At 41.4% G+C, this 9,867-nt stretch overlaps 1 non-coding gene and 1 pseudogene across 2 annotated transcripts; both read left to right on the top strand.

Annotated features, from left to right (window-relative positions):
• The first annotated feature begins 3,030 nt into the window (after positions 1–3,030).
• Positions 3,031–3,194, top strand: LOC114617490. The gene has a single exon (XR_003710807.1). It is a non-coding gene; the product is annotated as a U1 spliceosomal RNA (small nuclear RNA).
• A 5,794-nt stretch (positions 3,195–8,988) lies between these two features.
• LOC114617468 lies at positions 8,989–9,519 on the top strand (annotated as a pseudogene). Its single transcript, XR_003710796.1, has one exon. The product of XR_003710796.1 is annotated as a biogenesis of lysosome-related organelles complex 1 subunit 1 pseudogene (transcript).
• Positions 9,520–9,867: the final 348 nt, after the last annotated feature.

Genomic DNA, 9,867 nt, shown 5'->3' on the forward strand with positions numbered 1-9,867 from the left:
GTTGTTGTTTTTAATTGTAGCTTTGGCTGGTCTTGAACTTGATATATCCTTTAAAGAGTTCAAAGGGTGACTTTGAACTCTTGATCTCTCTGCCTCCACCTTCCAAGTACTGATGTGGTTCTGGAACAATAATCTTCCTAATTTGTTCATTGCGCAGCAAATAGGAAGAGGGATATTGTGGTAGATGCCCACAGAGGCAGACAGCCAGCAGGTTCCCTGTGTGTTTCATCCTTCTTCCTCGGCACCCCCCCACAATTCCCAAGAAGAAGTGTATGGACTGTGTTGCTCAAGGGGTAGTTATTGACTCAAACAATATTGCCCTGAAATGAGGATTCTTTTGTCATATGCCAGATGATGAGCTAAAAAGAGGACTTGCAGGCATTTAAAAAAAAAAAAGAATTAGGAGGTGGCTCAGTCGTTAAGAGCACTTGCTGTTCTTCCAGACCTATAGTTCCCAGAACCTATGTTAGGCAGCTGACAATACTCCTGTAATTCCTGTCTCAAGGAATCTGATGCTCTCTTCTGGCCTCAACAGACACTGTACACATGACATACACAGATATATACACAGACATAGAAGTTTTCCTTATTGTACAGGGGAACTGAGAGCCTTGAGTTACTTTAAATAAGCTGAGAATTGACATTAGTTAATACTTTGAGGAAAAAGGACCACAGATTGTTGACATTGGTTTAACTTGTTTAGACTTCTTTGAACAAAGAAGAAAGACATTCAAATGTTTAAGTTTTCTCCCTGAAAAGACAGTTTCACAACATTAAAATATTTTTTTCTACCAAATATTTCAAGTTAATTGAAGAAACAAATATGATTAGTTGCAAGATTACACCAGAAAATAAATGTCAATATTTAAAATATGTTTTAGGAGCATAAATATTCACCCATACAAAATACATTATGTTGCATTCAAATATAAAATCAAATTAAGCCTTTGTATTATGTTTGAAGCCTAATTTGTGTGTGTGTGTGTGTGTGTGTGTGTATGTGTGTATGTGTGTGTATGTGTGTGTGTATGTGTGTGTGGTGTTAGGGATCAAACATGGGGTTTCATACATGCTAGGAGAGCCCTACATCACTAAGTTTCATCCTCAGCTTATTCTCTCTATCTCTATTTCTCTGTATCTTTCAGCTCTCTGGATTGAATTATCTTCCCCTCTTTCTTCTTTTTTAGTTTACCAAAACAAACATTTAAGGGTAAAGGTAAAATACCAGGCATTTTACTTTAGGAAAAAAATTTCCAAGAATCATTGTGTATTTTGTTTGTTTGAGACAGGGTCTTATCATGTTGCCTAGGTTGGTCTCAAATTTTCGATTCTTTGCCTCAGCCTCCTGAGTGCTGAGACTAAAAGTGTGTACCACTGTCTGGCTTATTAGTACTTTATTTCTGACTTACTCCACTGGTGGGTTTACCAAACTTTTAAATTGATTTTTTCTTTCTCCTTCCACCCTGTCCCACTGTGTGTATATGTATATGTGTGTGTATGTGCGTGTGTGTGTGTGTGTGTGTGTGTGTGTGTGTGTGTGTGTGTGTCTGCGCACACGTGCTTGTATGTGAATGAAGAAGTCTGAGGAGGATGTTGGGTACTCTACGTTACTAAATGGTCTCTGGCTCATTCCTTTGGGATGGAGTCTTTTACTCTCCTAGTTTGGTTGTTGAAATGATGAAGCACTATGACCAAAAACAAGCTGGGGAGGAAAGGGTTTTTTTAGCTTACACTTCTACATTGTAGTCCATCACTGGAAGAAGTCAGGACAGGAACTCAAGCAGGGCTCGAACCTGGAGGCAGGAGCTTATGCAGTGGCCATGGAGGGGTGTGGCCTACTGACTTGCTTTTTTTGGTTATTCAGCCTACTTTTTTATAGAACCCAAGACCACCTGCGCATGTGTGGCACTATCACAATGGGGTGAGCCCTTCCCCATCAATCACAGATTAAGAAAATGCCCTACAGGGGCTGGAGAAATAGCTCTCAGTGGTTAGGTACACTGCCTGTTTCTCTAGAGGACCCAGATTCAATTCTCAGCACCCACATAGCAGCTTACAATTTGTCTATAGCAAGTGCTCTTACCCACTGAGCCATCTCTCTGTCCCTCCACTGGTCTTTTACTACCCTTTACAGATGGCACTTTTAATCTATTGGTAGATTGGCCAGTAACAGACAAAACTTAAGTGTTAACTGAATTTCATTTTTCTCTTTTTTCTCTGGGTAAAAGGGAAGCTGATATCTTTCAGTCATTTTTATTGTAATGTCAAAACTGCAAAACAGGTTTTGGCCAGACATGGAATAAAGTAGTATAAGCCAGGTTCAGGATAGGTCCTTCATGGTCTTGACTATTTCCCTCACCATTGTGACCTTGAAAGTCATAGGCTGAGATGGTACTATTGCAAGATAAAAGGGGTCAGACATCACTACCAGATTATAGTTCCCCTGGAGAGATATCTGATGTGTCTCAAATTACCTCCTGAGGTGGTTTCAATGAGAATGGCTCATGTTTGAGTGCCTGAGCTCTAATTGGTGGAACTGTTTGGGAAGGATTAGGAGGTGTGTCACTGGGGGCACTTTAGTAGTCACCATTGCTGGGAACCATGAGACTAGGCCAATCAGTCAAGAAAAGGGAAGGAACTCACAGGATCCTGCTCTTTGTTTCTGATCCGTTGGCTATTGATGGATTCTGGGAGACAGAAGTCATTGTTTTAAAATTTGCACACTCTGCTGAGCCCACCAGACTCAAACAGATAACTCCAAACCCATGGTCACACAGACAGCCCTGGTTTAATCCCAGCGGGTCACAAATAAAACAAATAGACATGAACATGAGAGATTTATGAGAAGGATGTTCAGGAAAAGTAGTGGGCAAGAGAGGGTGAGAGTGGTGTAGGGTTAGATTTTTCAAAACCTACTCTAATAAGGGTTCTTAAATGCTTTAACCTTATAGGCCACCACCCACTAGAAGTAGTGGAAAGGAAAGGGTAATAGGGCAAAGGGGGATGTGGACCTGGTTAGAAATAGTTCTTTGACTTACCTGGCAGGGGAGATACCATGATCACGAAGGTGGTTTTCCCAGGGCGAGGCTTATCTATTGCACTCCAGATGTGCTGACCCCTGTGATTTCCCCAAATTCGGGAAACTCGACTGCATAATTTGTGGTAGTGGGGGACTGCGTTCTCGATCTTCCCTGAAAAAAAAAAAGGAAAAAAAAGAAATAGTTCTTTGGGGTGATTCCAAACTTTGTTGTCAGGATATCAGCAGTTCAGTTCACATGAATCAGCAGCAGGTAGCTTGAGCCTCCTGCAAACACCATGCATCAATCAGCAACGGCAGTTCAATCCAAAAGAAGTTGAGAGGCTCTGCCAATCGGCTGGAGTCTGAGGAAACAGCAAGTACCTGCCAGAATATGTTCTTTGATGCATTTCTCTCTATAAGGTCACAGCAAACAATGATCAGTGAAGAAAGCAAGGTGAACCAATGCCACAGCATCATCAGTGAAGACAGCATCAGCAGCGTCAAATGAAGATTAGCAAAGACTGGCAAGGCAAACCAATGCCACAATACTGTCCATTGTCTACTGGGTTATTTCCAAACATCACGTGTTCTCTCCAGCATCCACTTTAGCAAAACATCACATGCCCTTTTTCCAGACATGCCCTGTCTGTTCTTAGCAAAACATCCTTCCATGTGTCTGCCTCAGAAAAGCAACCTCTCATAAGACAGTTTCTAGAAAAATATCACATGACACAACTGAGTCTCCAAAGAAACCAGAAACTTCCACTTCAGAGTGTTCGGTATGTAAAGCAACTACATATGTAAAACTGTAAAAACAAACAAACAAACACACACACACACACACATATATATGTATATATATGTTAAAGATATGTGTTAAAGTTAAAGGAATGTGAAACATACCAGGAATTGATTATTTGTTAATGAAAGAAGACAGAAATGCCAGGACTGGAGAGATGAGCAAACAGTTAAATGTGCTTACTGGTCTTCCAAAGGACTTAGGTTCAGTTCCTAGCACCTACAGGCAGCTCACAAACATTTGTAACTCTAGTTTCAGGGGATCTGATAACTTCTGACCTCCACAGGCTTTGGCATGCATATGATGCATGTATCTACATACATACACATATTCAGGCATACATATATACACATAAAAATTAAAAATGTAGGTAAGGAACATGGCCTAATGGCAGAGTGCTTTCCTAACATCCACAAGGCCCTGGGTTTGATCCTCAGCAAATCTTAAAAGGGAGAAATGTGCCTACTAAGATCCTGGAAAGGATTTTTATAATTATGTATTATATCATTTCTCATTTTGAGTAGGAGTGAGTGTATGTGTGTAGGTGTGTAGGTCAGAGGAGAGCTTCTGGAAGTCAGTTCTCTTCTACCGTGCAGCTCCTGGCATTGCATTTTAATAATTAGGCTTGACAGCAGTTGCCTTTATGTATTGAGTCATCTTGCTGGCCATATTTTTTTTACAAGAAATATCAAAATTAATTTTGATGCTAATTTTTAAAGTTTTGGAAAATTTTTGAGAAAAAAATTTAAAAGTTCTTTTACTGTATTACCAATTCAATAGAACTATTACTTTTTGTGTTTTGTGATTTATTTTTCTTCCTTCCTTCCTTCCTTTCTTTTTTTTCTTTCTTCCTTTATTTTTTTAAACAGGTTCTCATGTAACCCAGGCTGACTTTGAGTTCGCTTTGCTTCTGGTCTTCCTGCCTTCATTTCCAAGGTAGGGGGTTTGGGAAGGCCACACGAACACGGGGCTCTTCACTTTCCTGGGTGCTTGACTTGCACTCCAGATGTGTCTTTCTGTGTTCTGATACAGTCTTCTGAAACATACTTTGAATGGCTACATCATACTTCCTTTAGGGGGATAAATCCTTTACCTCCTTAGTCATTTGTCTCACTTGAAACTCTCTAATGTTTTTTCATACTTGCTCCTATGATAGGCCTCCTTGTTTACTTACAGTCTCTCTATTTAGAATAAATTCTATTAGATCTGGAAAAAAAATCACAATAACCCAATTTTTTGTGCTATAGCTGCCTCAGCTCAAGTTAGACTTTGTATTGATTTGGGAACCTTCCTTTGGTGTGGTTTGGTTTTTCAAGACAGGTCCCACTGTGTAGCTCCGAATGCCCTGAGACTCACTCTATAGACCAAGCTGGGCTCAAAACTCACAGAGATCCACCTACCTTAGCCTCCTGAGTGCTGGGATTAAAGGTGTGCACAGCTAGCCCAGTTGGGAACCTGCCTCTCATCTGGGTTTCTGCCCACAGCTAGATCTTTGAGTTCATCTTCACTTGCCTAATTCTCTACAACACTACTGCTTACAAATTATATGTATAAAATACAGATGACAAATATTAAAAAAGGTTTGAGTCATCTTCTAAAGCACAGCATCTTACATAATGCTGTCACTGCCCGAACACCATTCACACACACCTACATAAGCCCCACATCCCACACCCTTGGCAGCCGAGATATGCACAGGCATCTTTCCAGAAAACAGAAAGGCAAGATGAAGTCTCTTGATATAGAAGTTTACTTATTTATTGTGATGTTAGGGGTTAAACTGAGAGCTTCATACACCCTAAGCAAGCTCTACCACTGAGCCACGCCCTGGGTGGACTCTCTCAGTTCTCTAGAAAACAAATCCAGCAATGCAGGATCCTGAGGCTGATGTGGCTTGGGCAGTTTACGTTCTTACTCTAAGCGCTTTTTATTATTTATTTGTAACAATTTCTAGTCATTCCAAAAATGCTCCTTGCTACTTTACTGCTCAGTTCAAGTGATAGAAATCATTTCCCTGGCTACACCAATTTGTGGCAAAGTCAGTTTTGGTGGGAACCAATCAGCAGGAAGAATCTAGAAAGACCTTGTTTTCTGCAACCTGATGGTTATAATAAGACACGTCAGCAAAATGCAGCTGCAATAAGACATTAAAGATATTTTTATCCTGCTGTTCTTTCTTTTTCTAGTGGGAAGAACTGGGCTGCCCTTTGCCCACTCCCTCTTTACTAAGCTGGTAGCAAATTGGCAATGTGTGGTCCTTTGTCTGCGTTGGGAGTTATGATGGGAAAGCCAATAAAGACTTAATTTGTTAAGCCAGGAGTGCTGACTCTTGCTTGCAATCTTAGCATTGGATTGCTGGAAGTTTGAGCCTGGGCTATGAAATGAGTTCTAGGACAACTCAAGCTAAAGTGATGCCTCAGTCTCCAAAACAAAACAAAACAAGATAAAACAGAAACAAGAGACTGAGTGTAGTTGTGGTGTAACTGAAACACCCCTTGTTTTCTGTGGTACTTCTGATGCTGAGCACACATTCTCTCTCTTTTTTTTTTAATATTATTTTTATTTATGAGTCTGAATCACGGTGTCATGGATGATCAAAAGACAAATTTCTATAGTTGGTTCTTTCCTTCATGCAGGTGGGACCCAGAGATTAAACTTAGGTTGAAACCTCTGGCAGTAAGCTATACTTCCTTTTTGGTTTTTCGAGACAGGGTTTCTCTGTGTAGCCCTGGCTGTCCTGGAACTCACTCTGTAGACCAGGCTGGCCTCGAACTCAGAAATCCGCCTGCCTCTGCCTCCCAAGTGCTGGGATTAAAGGCGTGCACCACCACCGCCCGAAGCTATACTTCCTAAGCCATCTTGCCATCCTAAATATATACCCTCTTAATGAATTCAGATGATTAACTTATTTTGCCCAGCCACACATCCTTTATTTATAGACTGTGATTATTGTTATATGGTGGCAAAGGTTCTGTATAATAATGGATAAGAACATGCTTCATTAATTAAATATATGGTGTTTACTGTCTTCCTCAATTCCATCTTCTTCAGAACCTGTTAGGTCAATCCATAATGTGATTTGGAAGATACTCTGGCCTCCTCATTCCATCAGACAACCTCACAGGCTCAACAGGACATGATGCTGATCCCCAAGTTCCTTCCAAGGATCCTTTTGCCTCTTTGTTGCAAAGGCTGTAGATGAAGGGATTGGGCATTGGTATTATTATGGTGTAGAGGATAGATGCTACTTGGCTATTTTTATCACCAGTAGATCCATGTGTTGGACATAGGTGAAAACCACAGTGTCGTAGAAAATAGCAATGTCTAAGAAGTGAATGGTGTATGTGGAGAGAGCCTTCTGTGGCCCAGCAGCTATACACATCCTCCCAATGGCCACAAGACCCAGCTGTAGAAAATGGGGATGACTAAGACAGGCAAGAGGGTAACTAGGGCAGTGAAGGTATAAAGGACTACATCTGCTATGGCTGTGTTGGCATAAGTCACATAGGTGGATGTCACAGACAGAATATTACCTGGATAGGCCCACAGAGCTCCACCAAATGCATAGGAAGCAGCCTCAGCTAGTGACAGGTTCCTTTAGTCATGACATTGTAACGAAGGGGTTGAGAGACAGTCATGAAATGGGTCATAGGCCACGGGCCATAGACACCATCAGCAAGCTCTCAGCAGTCACATGTATCACAAAGATAATTAGTCTTAAGGACCAAACAGTCTGTAAAAGAGATGGACTTGTCCAAGGCCAGGAGGGTCACCAGAACTTGGATGTCACCATAGAAGAGTTACAAATATCAAGAAAATAGAGGACACTGAGGAAGAAATACATGGGACTGTAGAGTTGGTGAAGATGAGTGCCACCATTCCCAGGTAAGGCAGAAGTGATCAGATAGGCCCCAAAGAGAAGCTCTGAGAGAGTTGTGTAACTTGGGAACCCCAGCAAGACGAGCTTGGTAACTAGGATGTGGTTGCCACTAGTAAGAGCTGGTTCTCTGGATGTCATGTGCAGAGGTGACAATTAATAATCATGTAGATATTGTTTTTTGATTATCTTAAAATGTATGTGTATTGTGTGTGTGTGTGTGCCTATTTGTTTGTATGTGCATCATGTACCTACAGTGCTTGAGGAAGTCAAAAGAGAGTACCAGATTTTCCTAGAATTGGAGTTGCAGACAGTTATGAGCCATCCAATGTGGGTGCTAGGAAACAGAACCTGCGTCTTCTGTAAGAGCAGCACATGGTCTTAACTGCTGAGCTATCAGATGTTATTTTCTGAGTGTATTCCCTGCTGTGGAAGGCACAATGAGGGAGAACATGTGGAAGTACGAGGTTTCTTTTATATAAAGTTAATGGGAAGCATCATGCTGTAGCCAAATAGTAGTCTGTAAAGCCAAATAGACCTGAGTCTATATCTATCTAGACTCACGATCTCAGGGCTAAAGATGTAGCTCAGTTATCAAAGTGACTGTTTAGTATGAACAAAGCTCTGAGCCCGCGTACATGAGACCTTGTCTCAAAAAACAGAACAAGACAAAAACCAAAAATGTTTGCTATGTGTCCCAGGCTTGTCTGGAACTCACTATGTTGCTTAGACTGGCCTCTATCTTGTGATCCTCCTGCCTCAGCCTTGCAAGTGCTGGGATTAAAATCATGTGCTCCATGCACAGAACACTTTGTTTTTAATTGTGCTGTGGCATTAACTAGTTATGTTAATGACTAGTTATTATGTATTCTTGGCAAAGCAATACCTATAAGCCATGGTTTCTTCAGCCATGAAATGAAGAAAGTAATACTTAACTCTCAGGGTTGCTGTGTGCCCTAAATGACCAAATAACTGTAAAAGAATCTCATGCCTTTGGAGCTGTAGGTAATTAAGAAATGTCAGATGTTTTCCCTAATTTCATGCACCTCTATATACATCCATAGATCATTTTGACATCCATTTCATCCTGGTTTTTTGTTTTTTGTTTTGTTTATTTTATGAGACAGGGTTTCTCTGTGTAGTCCTTGTTGTCCTGGAACCCAATCTATAGACCAGGCTGGCCTTGAACTCAGAGATCTGCCTGCCTCTGCCTCCCTTAGTGCTGGGATTAAACATGTGTGCCACTGCCACCCAGCTCATTCTGTTTTTAAATAAAGATATAATTCGGCGAGCCAAGGCATAGTCTAGCTCCCAAAGCCTTAAGGAGGGGCTCGTCGTGCCCACACCCAGACAGACTCCACCATGCTGTCCCGCCTGCTCAAAGAACACAAGGCCAAGCAAAACGAACGCAAGGAGCTGCAGGAGAAGAGGAGACGAGAGGCTATCACTGCAGCGACCTGCCTGACCGAAGCATTGGTGGATCACCTCAACGTGGGTGTGGCCCAGGCCTACATGAACCAGAGAAAGCTGGACCATGAGGTGAAGACCCTACAGGTCCAGGCTGCCCAGTTTGCCAAGCAGACAGGCCAGTGGATTGGAATGGTGGAGAACTTCAACCAGGCACTTAAGGAAATTGGGGATGTAGAGAACTGGACTCGGAGCATCGAGCTGGACATGCGCACCATTGCCACTGCGCTGGAATATGTCTACAAAGGGCAGCTGCAGTCTGCATCATCCTAGACTAAAACCCACCCCTCTTACCTCACCCTCCTGGACAGGAGGGGGACTGGTGAGCCATGAATAAAAACACAAGCTTCCAAAAATATATATATATAATTCATACACTGTAAAATTTTTTATTTAGAAACATGTAATTCAATGGTTGTTAGTATATTTACAAGGTTATGTGAATATCCTATTTCACTCCAAAACAATTTTCTCACACACCTCCCCTAAAATAAAATCCATACCTGTTAGTTGTCATTCACTTTATCCTTTCTTCTGTTCTCAATCAGCTATTAATCTGTTTTGTCTTTATGGATTTGTATATTCTGGAAATGCCTCATAAATGGATTTATATAATGTGTGATCTTTTGTGTCTGGCTTCTTTCCATTTATGCCAGTGTCTTCAGGTCTTATCTTTATTGTAGTATGTACCAGAATGCATCCTGT

The sequence above is a fragment of the Grammomys surdaster genome, unplaced genomic scaffold (genome assembly GCF_004785775.1).
Source record: "Grammomys surdaster isolate TR1022 unplaced genomic scaffold, NIH_TR_1.0 136, whole genome shotgun sequence".
Taxonomy (NCBI): domain Eukaryota; kingdom Metazoa; phylum Chordata; class Mammalia; order Rodentia; family Muridae; genus Grammomys; species Grammomys surdaster.